At 47.5% G+C, this 20,000-nt stretch overlaps 1 protein-coding gene across 1 annotated transcript in view; it reads right to left on the reverse strand.

The window, feature by feature from the left end:
• The window catches only part of dop (microtubule-associated serine/threonine (MAST) protein kinase dop), a gene marked incomplete in the record, with an annotated part of 290,600 nt that overhangs the window by 217,826 nt on the left and 52,774 nt on the right, over positions 1-20,000 (reverse strand).

Here is a 20,000-nt window from a genome sequence, read left to right on the forward strand (position 1 = left end):
AATGCCCAGCCCGTCGCCGAAGACGTTCCGACGAGAGAAAACGCGAACAAGAACAAGAAAAAAGAACAAGACGCTACATGAGTGATGGTGAGTAAACGGTGATGATAGTGGTGATGAATAGTGACGGAGACAGTGACAGGTGAGGATTGAAGGCCGAGATGAAGCGATAGTGAAGAGGAATGGAAATCGGCGACACTGATGAAGAGGAATGATAAATCAAACTGATAATTGACTGCTGGAGAATGGCGGCAGAGATGAACTCATAGTGAAAATAAATGATGACATATTACAGTAACAAAAAAAAACAAAAACATGATATAACCTGATGATGATGATGATGACAGCGATAAGGTAAATAAAGATAATGCAAAACAAAATTAATAAAAATCGAATATCACACAAGACAAGTGATTGACAGTGATTGACAGTGACACCCGATGACGAAACCGAACCCGCACTGCTCAAAACCTGCGGTGAAGATAGTGACAAGCGCAGACCGAGGGCGAGGCTGTCACAGATGGTCAGCCCAGGTGGCTCTTGCGGCCGTGAGCGGACAGGTGAGACACCAGGTAGTTCCCCGGAGGTAGACATGAGGGAACGTGACTGATATGAGGTTACAATCGTCCTTAACAGGACTTTAAAGGAAGTGTGTGTGTGCGTGTGCGTGTGCGTGTGCGTGTGCGCGTGTGCGTGTGCGTGTGCGTGTGCGTGTGCGTGTGCGTGTGCGTGCGTGTGTGTGTGTGTGTGTGTGTGTGTGTGTGTGTGTGTGTGTGTGTGTGTGTGTGTGTGTGTGTGTGTGTGTGTGTGTGTGTGTGTGTGTGTGTGTGTGTGTGTGTGTGTGTGTGTGTGTGTGTGTGCGTGTGCGTGTGCGTGTGCGTGTGCGTGTGCGTGTGCGTGTGCGTGTGCGTGTGCGTGTGCGTGTGCGTGTGCGTGTGCGTGTGCGTCTCACGTTAGACTCCTCACCACCAGACCCCGCCTCTTGCTCCATTCATCACCCAACGGCAACTCATCACCACGTCCCCAACCAAGCGACTCGCACTCGACTCACCATCAACCGGAAACTCACCTCTTACTCATCGAAGCTCGAACACCTGCTGAATACGGCTAATTATATCATGAGTTTTACGACTGCCGTGATAGACTTGTGTCAGGTGAGGCCATGTGGCGCCGGCCATGAAGACACATGTGGAAGAGTATGATTAAGAGGGAAAAAAGGGGAAAAAAGAAAAGACTATGAAGGAGAGAAGGATTAAGAAATATAGGGCTAGAAAGAGAGGAAGGAGGGAGAGCAAGGATGATGGGAAGGGGAGAGAATAAGTAAGGGAGAGACAGGAGTTTTAAAAAAGAAATAAACAAAAGAAATAAAATGAAAGACAGAAATGCAAATTAGAAAAAATAGACAAAAGAAAAAGAAAGAACAGACGTACAGAAAAATAATAAGGGAAAAAAGAAGAAATCTAAGCCACGCATCCATTAGCCCGCCTTTCTTACAGAATCAGCAAAAAGAAAAAAAAACACTTTCAACGTAAGAGTTAATAGTATCATATATAATAAAATAAAGCACACGCACGCACACACACACACGCCCATTTAGGCCACCTTGACTACCCCCGACCTGTCACACGCACAAAATATACAGCCCCGTTGGCTCTCGCACCATAAAGGAGGGTGTGTTGGCAAGGGAGGGGGTGAGGGGGAGAGAGAGAGAGAGAGAGAGAGAGAGAGAGAGAGAGAGAGAGAGAGAGAGAGAGAGAGAGAGAGAGAGAGAGAGAGAGAGAGAGAGGGAGGAGAGAGAGAGAGAGAGAGAGAGAGAGAGAGAGAGAGAGAGAGAGAGAGAGAGAGAGAGAGAGAGAGAGAGAGAGGGAGAGGGAGAGGGAGAGGGAGAGGGAGAGAGAGAGAGAGAGAGAGAGAGAGAGAGAGAGAGAGAGAGAGAGAGAGAGAGAGAGAGAGAGAGAGAGAGAGAGAGAGAGAGAGAGAGAGAGAGAGAGAGAGAGAGAGAGAGAGGGAGGGAGGGAGGGAGGGAGGGAGGGAGGGAGGGAGGGAGGGAGGGAGGGAGAGAGAGAGAGAGAGAGAGAGAGAGAGAGAGAGAGAGAGAGAGAGAGAGAGAGAGAGAGAGAGAGAGAGAGAGAGAGAGAGGAGGGAAGAGAGGGAGGAGGAGGGAGGGAGGAGGGAGGGAGGGAGGGAGGGATGAAAGAAGGAGAGAGGAGGAGGGATGAAAGAAGGAGAGAGGAGGGAGGGATGAAAGAAGGAGAGAGAGGAGGGAGGGAGGGAGGGAGGGAGGGAGGGAGGGAGGGGAGGGGGGAAGAGGGGGGGAGGGGAAGGAGGGAGGGAGGGAGGGAGGGAGGAAGGAGAGAGGAGGGAAGAGGGAGACGGTAAGTGAAGAGTGGGGATGAGGGAAGGAGGGAGGAAGGGAGGATGAAAGAAATATTAAAGGTGGAGGAAGGAAGAGGTGGGGGTGACGGGGTGAGGTTGGGGAGACTCCCACTCCCGAGAGCAAGGAAACAAGCCCAAAGGAGGAGTGGGGGTGGGATTCCCCCTCTCCCTTTGCCGCCTTCTTCCTCTTCCGCTTTCCTTCTTTCTCTCTGCCTTCCTCACTCTCTCTTTCCTTTTCCTCCCTCTCCTTGTAAAAACTCTTCCTCCTCCTCCTCCTCCTCCTCCTCCTCCTCCTCCTCCTCCTCCTCCTGCTCCTCCTCCTCCTCCTCCTTCTCCTCCTGTCTCTTCTTCTTCTTTTCTCCTGCTCTTTTTCTCTCTCTTTCCCTTTCCCTCCCTTCCCTTCTTTTTCTTCTTCATCTCCTTTTATTCCATTTCCTCTTTTCCTCCTTCCCCACTTTTCATTTTCCCTTTCCCTCTTCCCTCCTCCTTTCCCTCTTCCCTCCTCTTTCCCCTTTTCCCTCCCTTCTTCTCCTCCTCCTCCCCTTTCCCTCTTCCTCCCTCCCTCCTCTCCCCCTAACCCCCCCGTTTTCCCTCTTCCTCCCTCCCTCCTCTCTCCTCCTCCTCCCCCCTTTTCCCTCTACCTCCCTCCTCCTCCCCCCCCATTCCCCATACCTCAGAACAATGGACCATACCTGGGCGAGGTTTATGAATGGAGAGGCATTCACATAGGCCTATTATTTTTTAAATCTCCCGGGAGAGATTCATTGCTTTGTTATTCATTCTTTTGCTTACATCATGAATTATTCAGATCACGTCCGTGTTGCATTAATGAATCTGTGTAGGTCCATAAATACACACATGCACGCACACACGCACAGGAACATACATTTACTTATAAGTATTTCCACACACATATACATATACAATAAAACTCGCACACATTCTAAAACAAACACACTCACATACAAATACACACCCACACCCACACCCACACCCACACACACAAACACACACACACACACTTCCATCAACTTGATTCAATTACCTAAACCCGGTAACTGCTTTGCCCCCCCCCCCCCCCCAGACAGGGTTGGCCAGGTATAGGCCACATCCAATTCACTCATCCTTCTTTACTCTGACACTGTAACACGCACTGTATCACACATTTCTTAACCCTGGCACTGTAACTTACTCACAATTCTTGACCATGGCACTATAAGAGGCACTGCAAGACGCTGCCTAATCCTAGCAGAGCAACAGGCAGTATAATTTCACTCCTCTTTACCATGACATTATAACGAACACTGTGTCATGGTACACAATGTTCCTCATGCATCCTTCAAACTATAACATGGCAGTAACAGTAATAAAACTAATAACAAAATAACTGTAATAATAATGAAAACACAAAAAGAGGGAAAGAAATGTCATCGTGATGTGGCAACGTTCTCGAGTCTCCTACTCAGGGCCACACCAAGGCCCGTCACCCACAGCCTAGATGGCACCCGTCCTGCATGGCACCAAACTTCCTCCCGTCCCGATGCCCACTGGAAACGCTGGCGAAGAATCAACTCACTACGTGTCGCTATAATGGCTGATAATCGGATAAGGACTGGCCAGCTGTCGAATAACAAACCGCTAACAAATTGCTAACAATCGGATAAGGAATGACTAACAATGGGATAACAAACTGCTTACAATCGGATAAGGAATGACTAACAATCGATAACAAATTGCGAACAAATGGCTAACATCATATAACAATCGAATAACAAATGGCCAACAACCCGATGATAACAGGATAAAAATCGGATACTGAACAGCGCCAATAGCATCCGAGTTATATGACGTCACATGTATCATTGCCCACCGACTACTAACTCGTGACGTCACCGTTGCTCATCTATCAGTTACTCTTCCCGTCTTGAGAAGTCGGGAAATCTAGACTAACCTTGTTTTTTCTTCCTTTTATCTTTGAAGGGGAGGGGGAGGCGCGGGGGGATTCCCCTAAGCAAATAATGGTCTCGGGTCAATTTTCTTTTCTCTCGGAGCCAACTTTCTCTTTCTTCCATTCTCGCGAAGATTTACTCTAATTTCCAGCATTACCATTCCTCTCTCTCTCTCTCTCTCTCTCTCTCTCTCTCTCTCTCTCTCTCTCTCTCTCTCTCTCTCTCTCTCTCTCTCTCTCTCTCTCTCTCTCTCTCTCTCCATTTCTATCACCATCTCCCTCTCTCCTCTTTTCTTACGCTCTTCTCAAGCCTTCCGTTGAGTCACAGAAAAAAAAATACATTAATTTTTTCCCATGTTCTAAAAGAAGACTTCCCAAGTGCCCACTTATTCCGCTTTTGGAACTTGTATAGAAAAAAATGAAAAAGAAAAACCAATGAAAATATGAAGAGAGGGCGGGGAAATTCCCTTGTTCCAGTTAGTATTTCTTCTCCCTCTTCTTACTCCTTCCTAATTTCTTGTACATTTACTCTCCCTCTTTCTTCCCCAGCTCCTTCTTTTTCCTCCCTCACCTCCCCCCCTCCTCCTCCTTCACCCCCCCCTCCTCCTCCTTCACCTCCCCCCCTCCTCCTCCTCCTTCACCTCCCCCCCCTCCTCCTCCTTCACCTCCCCCCCTCCTCCTCCTTCACCTCCCCCCTCCTCCTCCTTCACCTCCCCCCTCCTCCTCCTTCACCTCCCCCCTCCTCCTCCTTCACCTCCCCCCTCCTCCTCCCTAACCTCCCCCCTCCTCCTCCTTCACCTCCCCCCTCCTCCTCCCTAACCTCCCCCCTCCTCCTCCCTCACCACCACCCCTCCTCCTCAAACACCTTCCCTCCTCCTCCTCCCTCACTTTCCCACTCCTCCTTCCTCACCCCCCTCCTCCTCCTCCCTCACTTCCCCCCCTCCTCCTCTTCCCTCACTTCCCCCCCTCCTCCTTCCTCACCCCCCTCCTCCTCCTCCCTCACTTCCCCCCCTCCTCCTCCCGCCCCCCCCTCCTCCTCCCTCACTTCCCCCCTCCTCCTTCCTCACCCCCCTCCTCCTCCCTCACTTCCCCCCCTCCTCCTCCCTCACTTCCCCCCCTCCTCCTTCCTCACCCCCCTCCTCCTCCTCCCTCTCCTCCCACAGGTAATTTACGGGCGTTGCGAACAATAATGAGAGCGAATTGGCTGGCGTAACCCGAGGCGTTCACTCCATCTCCCAGCTGGCTGGCTATGGAGGAGGAGAAGGGAAAGGAGGAGGAGGAAGAAGAGGAGGGGGAGGAGGAAGAGGAGCTGGAGGAGGAAGAGGAGCGGGAGGAGGAAGAGGAGGAAAAGGAAGAGACAGAGGAAGAAGGAGATAAAACAAAAAAAATAAGGGTATCATGTAGAAGAATCAGAACTTGAAGAAGAAGAAATAAGAAAAAAAGAAAAAGAGAAAGTAAAATAAAAACAAAAATGAATCAAACAACAACTTGATAATAATATAATAATAATAACTGATTTGCCTAAATCCTACTCACTCTACTATCTGTAATATCCCACGTTTCCTATCTCATGTGTTCACCTTTTTCCAAAATTTTAACTTCCACCAACATTACCTAGTTTTTCATCGTTATTCTCTAAGTGAAAAAATAATCGCAAATTATTATACTCTCAATTAGCCTTCAACAAGGGGTTAAGGGGAAGGGAGGGGATGGTAAGAAGGGGGAGGGGAGGGGCAGAAGGGGGAGGGGAGGGGCAGAAGGGGGAGGGAGGGGTAGAGGGGGGTTGGGATGGGCATGGGGGGTGGATGAGCCATTATATGCAAATTTATCTATCTTCGATACACAGTGGACGTGTACCATAAGTGGATCGATGCGCAAATGAATGAAGCAAGAGGAAAGAGGGAGAGATAAAGAATCAAAAGCAACAGAATGAATGAATGAGACCGCTGATAATTACGAAAGATAAAATATATGTAAGATCTAGGCTCGTTGATTATATGTAAAGCTCGGAATTGATTCAGATAATTCCCTTTCCCTCCTATGTCTCTCAGTGTGTGTGAGTGTAGGCATGGCAGACAGACAGACAGACAAATAGATACACACACGCAGTCTCCCTCGTACAACATTCTTAATATTCAAGTATGTGGCAAATCTAAAACAAATGACGAAAACGTAACTATAACATCAAACCAAGTAACAAACAAACAAAATACCAAACAATAACAGATCTCTACGTAAATAACTAAACTTTACGCGAATCCCACGAAGGCAAGAAAATGCAAGTAAAAAGAGAGAGCCACATCAAACAAAAAATCAAACAACCAAGAGAGACCGGATCGCAAAGGAAGCCAAGACAAAGGCGGAAGAAAAGTCAAACAACTCCAAAGCTTCATTCAAACAACGAAAAAAAATCAAGCCACACCAACCCATACAACTCTCCAAACAAACCCAAAACCTCATTCAAACAACGTTAACTCAAGCCAAACCAAGCCATACGACTCTCCAAACAAACCCAAAACCTCATTCAAACAACGTTAACTCAAGCCAAACCAAGCCATACGACTCTCCAAACAAACCCAAAACCTCATTCAAACAACGTTAACTCAAGCCAAACCAAGCCATACGACTCTCCAAACAAACCCAAAACCTCATTCAAACAACGTTAACTCAAGCCAAACCAAGCCATACGACTCTCCAAACAAACCCAAAACCTCATTCAAACAACGTTAACTCAAGCCAAACCAAGCCATACGACTCTCCAAACAAACCCAAAACCTCATTCAAACAATGTTAACTCAAGCCAAACCAAGCCATACGACTCTCCAAACAAACCCAAAACCTCATTCAAACAACGTTAACTCAAGCCAAACCAAGCCATACGACTCTCCAAACAAACCCAAAACCTCATTCAAACAACGTTAACTCAAGCCAAACCAAGCCATACGACTCTCCAAACAAACCCAAAACCTCATTCAAACAACGTTAACTCAAGCCAAACCAAGCCATACGACTCTCCAAACAAACCCAAAACCTCATTCAAACAACGTTAACTCAAGCCAAACCAAGCCATACGACTCTCCAAACAAACCCAAAACCTCATTCAAACAATGTTAACTCAAGCCAAACCAAGCCATACGACTCTCCAAACAAACCCAAAACCTCATTCAAACAACGTTAACTCAAGCCAAACCAAGCCATACGACTCTCCAAACAAACCCAAAACCTCATTCAAACAATGTTAACTCAAGCCAAACCGAGCCATACGACTCTCCAAACAAACCCAAAACCTCATTCAAACAATGTTAACTCAAGCCAAACCGAGCCATACGACTCTCCAAACAAACCCAAAACCTCATTCAAACAACGCGAGCTCAAACCACACCAAGTCGCTAAAAGGGCAAACCAAGCCAAGCAGCTATGCAAAGCACGCAAACGCAAGCGAGATCGACATTCCGACCGAGTCCCGGCCGCCAAGAGACCCGGTATATGCTCGCGGGCGATCCAGTTGACCTTGCCAGGTGTGGAGCTGCGGGTGGATGGCCCTTTGCTCCTCCCCTCCCTCCCTCCCCCCTCCTCCCCTTCCTCTCCCTCCCTTCCTCCCTCACTCCCCTCTCTAATCCTCCCTCCTCCCTCCTTCATCTCCACCTCCCTAACCCTCCCTCACCGCTCACCTGAGGCCCTTCCCCTATCCCCTACCCGCTTCCCGCATCCCCCTTCCAAGCCCCTACCTTCTACCCCTGATTGAGGCCAAACCCCCTTCAACTCCCGCAAGGCCCCATCATCCAACCTACCCTTGGCCCCCTCTCCCCCCGCCACCCCCTCCCCCTCAACCCTTTACCCCCCCCCCCCCTACTGCAGGCCAATCCCCTCTGCCCGGACCGTACCCCGGGCCTATCCCCCTCCCCCTCACCTTTCCTTGTGTGACCCACTTCGTTGTATTTCTCTCTCGCATCCACGATAGGAGGGGGAGAGGGGGGTAGGAGGGGAGTGAGGGAACAGGAGGGGGAGGAGGAGTTCCATCTGTTCTTCTCCGTGTTCTTGAAGGAACGTTATCTCTCTTTTCTCTACACGCAAGCCTCCTGGACGAATGACATGGAGCGAGAACAAGAAATTTCCTAATCTTGGCCGTTATGTCTCCCGTTGTTCTGTCGTGTTCTTTCCGTTTCCTCTAAGCACACCCGTTCTCTGTTCACCATCTCCAAGTAATCACGTTTAGTCAGTTATCCAATGTTCTCTACGTCCAAGAAACTGCATTCCTGCAGCTGTTCAATTTACTACTTTCGACCTATTGTTCTCTGTTCTCACCTCCTAGAAACCACATTCGACCAGTTATTCCATGTTCTGAACCTCAAAGAAACCACATTCGATCAGTTGTCTAATGTTCTCTATCTCAAAGAAAACATTCTCATTCGAATCCACATCCCAGCGCTGTTCTTTGTCCTCTATCTCCCCTGCACAGTCACGCCATTCCTCCACGTCAGCCACCCTCAAAAACTAGAAAACACACCGCCCGGCCAATTATCCTGCGTTCTCTAACCTACCCCAACGCCCTCGAAACCACGCCCAAATCAGGCGGATTACGTAACGGCAGCAACGGGCGGCAGACACCCAGGGCTCGTCCGATTCCTGGCGTCCGACTCCCTGGCGTCCGACCGTTGCGTCAGGATTCCTTGTGTCCGATTCCATACATCCTATTCCATGAGTCGAATTCCATGCGTCCGACTCCTTGCGTCCGGGCATTGCGGGTGAGTCACAGCCAGCCTACACAGGGAGTGCACCGCCGTCTATTATAGGGAGTGACAGGCCCGGGGAGAGTGTGTCCTCGGAGTTGGTGTCAATGACACTCGTTGCTTCTGATCTTTCGTGTTTTTTTTCGAGGGAGGGAGGGGGTGTTTACTTTTATATCTCTCTATTTAGGTCTTTGTGTCTTGCCTTACTTCTACTTTTCTCAAATCTCTCTGTCTCTTTCTTTCTTCCTCTCTATCTTCGTTTTCTCCTCGCCTCCATTTCCATCCGCCTCTATCTCAGTCTCCATTATCTCTATCTCTACCTCCCCCTCCTTCTCGCCCTCCCTCCCTCGCTTACGCAATCGCCCGGCGGTTCTCCCTCGCTTCAGATAACATTTATCTAAGCAGGAGTCTTTCGCCAAGCAAAGATAAGAAAGCGCGCGGAGGCGAGGCGGTGAAACAAGAAACATTTGGATTGCAATACGACCACTTACATCTCCCTTCCCCCTTCCCCCTCTCTTAAACCCCTTCTCCCTCTCACGGTAGCGGTCTCGCCTCGCTCCCGCCCCTCCTCTCCTATCCCCCTATCCCTTACTATCTCATCTCTCCCTCCTTCCTCCATCATATCTCTCTCACCCCACTCATTCCCTCTTACCCCTTCCCCTTTGTCCCTTCCCCACCCCCACCCGCTCCTTTCCCCTACCCCGCTACTCTCCTCCTTCCACCCTCCCTCCTCTTCTCCCATTCCTCTTTCCATCCTCCCCGTCACCCCTTCCCCTTCCCTCCTTCTCCCCGGCCTTACCCCCCCCATCCCCGCCCCTTTCCCTCGACCCCTGCCAAACCATCCCCGCCCCCCCCTGCCCCCTCTCCTAAGCGGCACCTGATGCAACATCCAAGCAACATCACAGCCAATAAGATCCCTGGAGACCGTGAGTTAGTATTGGGAACTTGTGTCACGCAGCAAACGTCTCTCGCGATAACCAATTGCAACTGCAGAAGTGTGGCGTTCCTTTTATCTCTTTGTTTATCTATATTGGTTTAGCAATTCGCCGCCCGCGTGGTGGGACCATTTTTTAAAGCTAATCTTTTTTTTCTGGATGCCATTCTTTTCTACATATATCTCTAATACTTCTTTTCTTCAGAATATTCCTCTTCTATCGTTTGCTCTCTCTCTCTCCCTCTCCCTCTCCGCATCGTTATTCTACCGTCCATTTTCATTCTTCGAAGAAAAAAGAGCTAAAGAAGGAAAAAAAATGCCGCCCTTGACCAGCCACCCCCCCTTCCCACGACACAGCTTTTCCTTCTTTTTCTCATTCTCCGCCTTCCCTTCCCTCTCTCTTTCATCCCCCCCCCCTCCATGCCTTTCTCTCCTCCCCTTCTTTCCTTACCTCCCCTCCCCCCGTATCTTTCCTTCCCCCCCACTTTCCCTCCCTCTCCCCTCTCCCTTCCTCCCTCCCTCTCCTCTCCTTTCCCCTCTCCCCTCCCCCGTCCTCCCTCCCTCCCTCCTATCCTTCCCCTCTGACCTTTCTTCTTCCTCCATCACTTCCTCCTCCACCCCGCCCTCCGCCCTCCGCCCTGCGCCGCCCTTTCGCCTGCCCCACGTACGGCGACCCTTCTGCAGCGCCGCCTTCATCTCACGCTCAAACTTGCCCCATAAAAGTTCTCGTTCCGCTTCCCCTTCTACCTCTCTCTCCTCTTACTCGTGCCTTTCTTTTTTCCCTCTTCCTCTCTTTTCAATATCTTTACTCTCTTCCTCTCTCGCTTTCTACCTCGCCTCACATCCCCTCCTCTCCTTTTCTCCCTTCGTCCCTCCCTTGTTCCCGTTATCCGCGTTCTCGCCCCTTCCTCCCTTCCTCCTTTCTTCCCCCTCTCCGTCTCCTCTAACCACCGCCCTCCTTCCCTCTCTCCCCCGCCCCCTTCCCTCTCTCCCTCTCACTCCTTATCCCTTCCCTCTCTCTCTCTCACCCCCTTATCCCTACCCTCTCCGCCATCCCTCTCTCCCTCACCCTATAATTCCTTATCTTCCTCCCTCTCTCCTCCTCCATTTCCTCTCCCCATCGGCCACAGCACCGCGCCCCTTCCGAACAACTAACAGCATGTATACCCCAGTAATTAAATTTGGCATACATCTGCATCATGAAAATTCACCGCGCAAACTGAGTTAACCGCCATTTGCATATTCTATTATAACTTTTTTGTAACTTTCTACGTGCACTAACACCTAAAAGGGGAAAACTGGAACTGAGACTTAATCACTTATTTAAGAGCGAAATCATACGAGAGTATATACATACACTTATCCATCCAATACACACACAAGAACAGATCAAAAGTTACATATACATGTATTGAAAAAATAAAAATCCCATAACCTGTTACATACAGTTAAACGTACATTTACATACGAGAGCAAACACACATTCATAACCATACATGCACACCGTTACACAAACATACATACAGTTACACACACAGAATCCCTACTGATCCCAGCCTTCCTTCAAAGTTAGAACAACAAGACAAAAAAAAAGCAATATAACATATTATCCAAGATCTCGCAGGATAAAGAGACCTCCCACTCGCCGGCCGCCCGAGTGTCACGTGTCGTATAAGCAGGTGACACCAGCCGCGTACAGCTCCCTTGGCGACGCGGTGTCAAGGCTTTCTCTATCCTGGCCTGTGTGCCGGAAACGCTCTCTTCACATCATTACGGTCACTTTATTTCCATTCTTATATTTTATGAAAATTCAAGGACATACCTCTAAAACTGTCGATGGAGATCTAATAGAAACTAATTATGAAAACTTATATGAACAAAAATACTTGACAAAAATAAATATATAAACATTTTCCTTCCTTCCCCCTACGATATCCTCTTTCCCTCCCTACCTTAGTTACCTTCTTTTCGCAACGAACACTTCCCTTCCCTCCCCTACCTTTCCCTTCTTCCGTCCCCTAACAAACACTCTTTCCCTTCCCTACCTTACCCTCCCTCCCTCCTTCCCTCCCTACGTCACCCTTCTTCCCTCCCTACTCCATCTTCCTTCCCTCCTTCCCTACCTCCCCCTGCTTCACTTCCTTACCTCCCCCTACCTCCCTCCCTCCCCCCCCCCCCCCTTCCGTCCTTACCATGAAATTACCTTCCTTTCGCCTGACTGGACAACGAGCCTCCATCCTACCTCCAAGACTTTTTTCACTTTTTATTTCCCTCTTATTTATCTTCGTTTCCCTTCATTGTCAGTATAACCTCATTAGCTTCTTTTAAATCTCTCGGTAAGCTTATTTTCCCGCATTAATGTCTAATTTGCGATGGCGGAATTGACGAGGGTCGGGCTTCGGAAACGACGAGTTTTCGGCTTATTATCATAAAATGTGTCTTTGCTATAGTTAAGGTATATATATATATATATATATATATATATATATATATATATATATATATATATATATATATATATATATATATATATATATACGGCATCTGCGCATGCGCGCGCGCGCGAATGTGTGTGTGTGTGTGTGTGTGTGTGTGTGTGTGTGTGTGTGTGTGTGTGTGTGTGTGTGTGTGTGTGTGTGTGTGTGTGTGTGTGGGTGTGTATGTGTGCATGTGCGTGTGCGTGTGCGTGTGCGTGTGCGTGTGCGTGTGCGTGTGCGTGTGCGTGTGCGTGTGCATGTGCGCGCGCGCGCGTTTGTGCCTTTTTATGTATGTAGGTAAAAAAATAGATAAATAGATGGACAAACAGGTAGACAAATAAATACGCACAGACACACACACAGACAGACACACACACACACTTGCCCCTCCTCCGCCCAGCCCGGGCAAGCGAGGGTTAAGCGAGGTTAAAGAGAGCGAAAGGGTCAAGCCGCCGACAGATTATTTCTCGGCCGGCAACGCGGAAGGCCGTCGGGGGGGCAGGAGGGGCGACCTCTTGGGAGGGGAAAGGTAAAGGGAACGGGGGGGGGATGAGGGCAGAGGGGATGGGGGTAAAAGAGGGAAGGAAAATAAAGCGCGTAACAGGAGAGGGAGTGAAGGAAATTATTCGAGTCCCGGGAAACCATTAGAACGGAGAAGGAAGATAAATTCCGCGAAGACTCGTTTCACTTTGGTAGACTGCTTACGAGAAGCCCGAACCACGCACACGCACAAATTCTTTTACTCCCTTGATATATCATTTGAATAAATAAATAACTAAATGTGCGTGCGTGTGTGTGTGTGTGTGTGTGTGTGTGTGTGTGTGTGTGTGTGTGTGTGTGTGTGTGTGTGTGTGTGTGTGTGTGTGTGTGTGTGTGTGTGTGTGTGTGTGTGTGTGTGTGTGTGTGTGTGTGCGTGTGCGTGTGCGTGTGCGTGTGCGTGTGCGTGTGCGTGCGCGTCCGTCCGTCCGCCCGCCCGCCCGGCACACCGAAAGCCCCCGGCGCAGAAAAGGCCTCTGGGGATTTTTGGACGCCGACCCCCCCCCCCCCGCTCCTTGCCGCTATTGTGAGAGTTTATTTGTTCGGCAATTTTCCTGGCTCCGGCCATTCTGCGTGTGCACGTGGCGGCGTTATTTTGATACAAAGGACGCTTGGCTTTATTGCGGATGTATGTTGCGATGTTGGGTTATGTGCGTCTTTTATGTTGCAGTTTTTAGCTATATGTGTCCGGATGACTTTTCTCTGCGTCTCTCTAGATATACATATATGTGCGTGCATCTGTATCTTCATGCACAGACACATGAATCATACATAGACCCCCCCCCCACACACACACTATCACACACACTATCACACACACTATCACACACACACACGCACACACACACACACACACACACACTATCACACACACACACTATCACACACACACACTATCACACACACACACACACTATCACACACACACACACACACACTATGACACGCACACACACACTATCACACACACACACACACACACACACACACACACTCACACACACACACAGACACACACACACACTCACTCACTCACTCACTCACTCACTCACTCACTCACTCACTCACTCACTCACTCACTCACTCACTCACTCACTCACTCACTCACTCACTCACTCACTCACTCACTCACTCACTCACACACACGTTTATACATATATATATATATATATATATATATATATATATATATATATATATATATATATATATATATATATATATATATAAAACATGCTCACGTACACTCACACTCCCAAATACGTGCGCGTTTATACAGTCTGGCACTCAATCACCGCACAGGTTCAATATCCGCCGCGTCCCGAAGCCAATCTCTCGGGCGGATCCTTTTTATCAAGGAGTAATCTCTCGCAGCATCCAATAACACACAAACTAACACTCCCCCCCCCCCACCTCCGCACCCTCATGTCACTTCCCCCTCCTCCTCCTCCCCTCCTTTACCCAACTTCATCTCTCCTATACCCTCTTACTCCTTTCCTCGTCTACCCTATACCCTCCTCTATTCTCATCCCTCACTCCTCTACTCTCCTTCCTCCCTTCACTACACTTCCTCCTCTTACCCTCTTCCCTCCCTCCACCCTCTCTCACTCCTCTACCCTTCTTACTCTCTCTTCCCTCATTCCTCCCTCCTCTACCCCCCTTCCTCTCTCCTCCCTCCCTCCCACTCCCTCTCCCATCCCCCCCACTTCCGACCAATAACAATGCCATCCCTCCAAACCAACATCAGGCTAACATGCACAGTTCTAGCCAAGCGCACCTGAGTCTCCACGCTCCCTCCCCCTCCCCCCATTACCCTCCAATACCCTCCACTCCCTCCATCAACCACTCCCTTCCACCACTCTCTAACCTCCACTCCCTCCACCACCCTCAGCCCCTCCGCTACCACCCCCACCCCCACCCTTCGCTCCCTTCCATTTCCCAAACCCATGTCCAATTGCATCGAACAGTGCCCTTGTCACCTCTCCATCTCTCCGTTTTTAACAACCTTTGTCAAATGGGATTGTCAGTGGGGTGGGAGGGGGGAGGGGAAGGGGGGGATATAAGGAGAGGGAGAGAAAGAGAGAGAAGGGGAAAGAAAAACTAAGGCACTCATATATACACAAAACCATAAAAGAAACAAAACATCATGAAATAAAGCAATAAAAAAGAAACAGCCTAAGGAAAAAAAAGAGAAAAAAATATAAAGCAACAAGAACACAAAAGAAAAGAAAATAGAGAATGACCCACCCACATCGCAAACCCCCCACCCCCCGCCCTGCGTCCGTGTTTCTCCTTCCCTTCCTTCCGGCTTCTGTGACCTTTCTTAACCTTGCGAGCCCCGGGGATGCAGGCGGAGCGACCTCGTTCAACTTTGGAAAGTACTCATGCACCGTGCATCTCGATGTCTGGCCCTGGACCTGCGCCTCCGAGCTAATGATACTTGCTGTGGCGACGTGCCCGGGAGATGACTCATGCCCCTGGTATTTCTATTCTATTCTGTCTCATTTTTCTTTCACGTCTCTATTCAATTTAATTATCTATCAGTTTATTTATTTATCTATTTATCTATATATCTATTTATCTATCCATCTGTCCGTCTGTTTGCCCTTCCATCGAAAGCGAACAATTCATAGTGCGTTATTTGATCATAGTGAACCATGGCTATCTTTATCATTCTAAAGCTTTGTGATTTCTAAAATGCTCAAAAACAAGAGCAAAAGAATGCCACGCCATCCTTCGATTTTTTCCCTTTTTCTTCTTCGCTCATGCCGCTTACGTACCTCGACAAACAAGCAATTTTCTGTTCGCATTTTTTTTCTCTCTCTCCATTTTTTCACTCTTTCTCCTTGCGTTTAACAAAAACGAAATCAGGGTATTTTCGCGTCATGCCCCTCATGTCTTTCATATTTCCTGATTCCTTGAAAGAAAGAGATAGATAGACAGATAGATAGATAGAGGGTGAGACCGAGCGCCAGTGTCATGACGTAAACAAAAAGAGGAAATTCATAAATCCTAAAAGGCAAAACAGAAACCCAAGGCAACGAACAAAAGATAACAATAATAAAAATAATAACAAAATAAAACAATACCTCGCACGGACTTGCGTCATCATGTCATCCGGTTCCTTACCCCCTCCCTCTCCCCCTATACCCCATACCCTTATACGTTCTCACCCCTTTCCCCCGCCATCACCCGCCCCCAACTCTCCCCCCCTTCTCTCCCCCAACCAACCCCCCAATACTATCCTTTCCCTTGGACACTACCGGATATGTTGTGGTTCTAATAATAACCACAACAATAATAACAAAACAAAAACAGGTAACCATTGCTTCCTTAGCGTGGGAAGGCGTGGTACAGAAAAAAAATAACAAACAGGTATCTTTTGTCTCGTTGGTATTATAAACGACGGTAAGAATAGTGATAATCTATAACAAATAAGTTCCCTTTGTCTCGTGTGCCATTGCTGACAACAATAAAAACAACAACTACAACAGTATACAGGAACCCTTCACCTCGCTATCACCATACGGCGCGGCGCTGCCCCTCATACCAACTCGCCTCGCGGAATACCAAAGTGTCCGCCCGATACCCCACCGACGGCCGCCCGCATCAGCTGACCAACAAGAGGGATTTACGGTAAAATGGAACTTCGTACATTAACGTGTAAGGGTCGGAATTGCAAGAAAGAAATCCATGTGCCGTGTTCTTCGAGTCTCTGTTTCTCTATCATTCTCTTTTCCCTTCTCTTCCTTTTGCGCTCGCGCTCGCTCTCTCCCTCTCTCTCCCCCCCCCTCTCTCTCTCCCTCTCCCTCTCCCTCTCCCTCTCCCTCTCCCTCTCCCTCTCCCTCTCCCTCTCCCTCTCTTCCTCCTACCATTCTCTTCACTCTCATCAAATATCTAAATGACAAGAAACAAAGAAACAAGACAGAGAAACAAGAAGGGAGACAGAGAGAAGGAGAAGAGGAACAAGCCCGCCTGCCAACCGAGCATGACAATAGCGTACCTTCACTTGGGGTGGGGTGGGGGGTGGGGGGAGTGACTAATGCCTCGTGACCCCAGCGAAGTGACCTTCTGACCCCCTGTACTCCCACAGCCTACACGTTATGTAAAAAGAGACCTTTCACCACAATACACCATAATTTCGCCCATACAAGAGACACTATAGATACGAGCACCGGGGAAATTGTAACACTGTAAACGAAGGAAATGTTCAGTAGTGTCTGAATTCCCCCGCACGCTACACTGCGGGTCCTCGTTGCTCACTACACCCGAGTCATAAACAGCGACTCGATACAATATACAACAATCAGATACAATCACAATACAGTAACCCTTCTGGTATATAATGCATCGATGTGATAAATAGCAACTTGATTTTATACTGGTAACATACCACATAGCAAACTACATACTAACTAAACCACCACACGATACTGAATATACACTATACAACAATTACAAAACAATACAGAAGACTAAAAAAAACTAACTAAAATAATACGCACAGCACTATACGGCAATCAGAACAAGACACTATAAAATAATCACCTGCAGATCTAAAACACATCATAAAACAACCATAGAACAATCACCACCATATTCCACATTAACCTTTCAATAGACACAATGAACACAAATTCATTCACCGCACTTACCCTACACAACCCTCACATACAAGCCCCTCCCAGGAACATACACCATCCCTGCCTGGCTGCGCACTGTACACTGTAGCAACCGGACACACACCTCACACTCAGGGCCAAGGCACAAACAGTGGAGTCTCCCCTCAATTAATATGTGAGTATTTTTTCTACATAAAAGAGGGACTTGAAATCGCAAAGTATAAGCAAGACAAGACAAACAAGAAATACATACACACAAGGCGAAATGTATTTAATAGGTGTACTAACCCTTGGTAAATACAATTTTAATAAAATAATATATATATATATATATATATATATATATATATATATATATATATATATATATATATATATATATATATATATATATATATATATATATATATATATATATATCAAATGTCAATGTCAATAGCCTATTCAATAAAAATGACTTTCTTGCATCTATCATTCAATAAATGCAGTTCTAAACACTAATTCCAAAAATGTAAACGAAATTTGCATGGTTTATGTTAAAGAGTATATTATACCCATTATACAAAGTGGAGACTAAAAAAGACAGATAGTAAGAAAACAAGAACACAAGAACAAATACAACAAAGCAGCAGCAAAAGACGATTGAGTAGAAGAAGAAAATCAAGAAAAAGAAGAACAACAAGAACACAAAAAAGAAAAAGAAGAACAACACAAAGAAGAAAAAGAAGAAGAAGAAGAACACAAAGAAGAAAATAAGAATAAGAATAAGAACTTAAAAAGAAGAAGAAGAAGACGAAGAAAGGCTGTTTCTTCCTTTTGCCTATATACGTCGCAACCGCAAACAAGACTCGACCTCATTACGCTGGTTTGCTATAAATCTTCACCGTAACGACATCATAAGTACTCTATATATAACTCAAAATTTGCAATAAACTAAAAGAATATCTGTGCAAGGGCGATGCTCTGGAGGGGAGAGCACAGGAATAGGGAAAAGAACAGAGCAGGAGAAACAGGTGGAAATGCGAAGATAATGAAAGAGAGAGAGAGAGAGAGAGAGAGAGAGAGAGAGAGAGAGAGAGAGAGAGAGAGAGAGAGAGAGAGAGAGAGAGAGAGAGAGAGAGAGAGAGAGAGAGAGAGAGAGAGAGAGAGAGAGAGAGAGAGAGAGAGAGAGAGAGAGAGAGAGAGAGAGAGAAGGGAAGGAAGGAAGGGAAGGAAGGGAAAAGAAGAATAGGGCAGAACAGAGCAGAGAAGAGCAAGAGAAGAGAAACGCAGAGACATCAGAAGAAAAGTCTGAATATATATATATATATATATATATATATATATATATATATATATATATATATATATATATATATATACATATATATATACATATATATATAAACATATCGAAAAAGAGAGAGAAAGAGAGGAAGAGAAATTAACATAGAGGCCAACAGAAGAGAGAAGGGCACAGGTAAGACCAGCGCTGAGTCCCTTCCAGCCTCCACCTGGGCGAAAGTTACCTGGCTACGGCAAACAAGATTCCCTCTCTCTCTCTCTCCCTCTCTCGACTCCTCTCTCGCGCGCACACACACGCACGCATCCCACCAACCAACCCACCAGCTGTGCCTTCAGGTGGACGATTCGGGGCTCCGTAACCCTTTTCTGTCGATCTCAACACCCGTAACTGAATCTACCACGTGACCAAGGCCGGGTTGCAAGAGTACCTGGTCATTTGCAATTCATTTCGCCCGCTGTGGTGCCGAGTCATCTCACGGGGCCACCATCTCGCCATCCCGAACCACTCACGTCTAGCATTAACTCTAAGGATCTTTGGCCTTGCTCTAAACGTTTTCTTCTCTCGTCATGTACTTAGCTGTCGCGAAATCCTTCTCTTCCCTAGCTCATCTCTTGTTTTATTTTCGCTCTCTTTCCTGCGGCTTCCCTTCGTCTTTTTTTCGTTTTTCTTTTTCTCTTCTCTTTTTCGCTTTCGCATTCTTACGTTCCCTTTTCTTATTATTATCTCGCTTGTTTTACTTCATTTTCTCTTCCTTTCATTCGTTATGGTGTCCATTTCCATCGCCCTCTTTCCCTTCTCCTCTCGATCTTTCTCTCATCCGCTCTCGTTCTCCTTTAATCTACTCCTTTTCCTCTCTCTCTCTTTCCCTATTCTTCTCTCCCTTGATTTTTTGCCTCTTAGTCGTCCGCCGTGTAACCTTCTCGCATCTTCTGACACTTTCTCGTCCGATGGAACCGGCCCTTCTCTCCCTCTCCCCACCCTCTCTCTCTTTCTCTCCTTCTCTCTCTCTCTCCCTCCCTCTCTCTCCCTCTCTCTCTCCCTCTCCCTCCCTCTCTCTCCCTCTCCCTCCCTCTCTCTCTTTCTCTCCTTCTCTC

Source organism: Penaeus vannamei, chromosome 22 (genome assembly GCF_042767895.1).
Source record: "Penaeus vannamei isolate JL-2024 chromosome 22, ASM4276789v1, whole genome shotgun sequence".
NCBI lineage: Eukaryota > Metazoa > Arthropoda > Malacostraca > Decapoda > Penaeidae > Penaeus > Penaeus vannamei.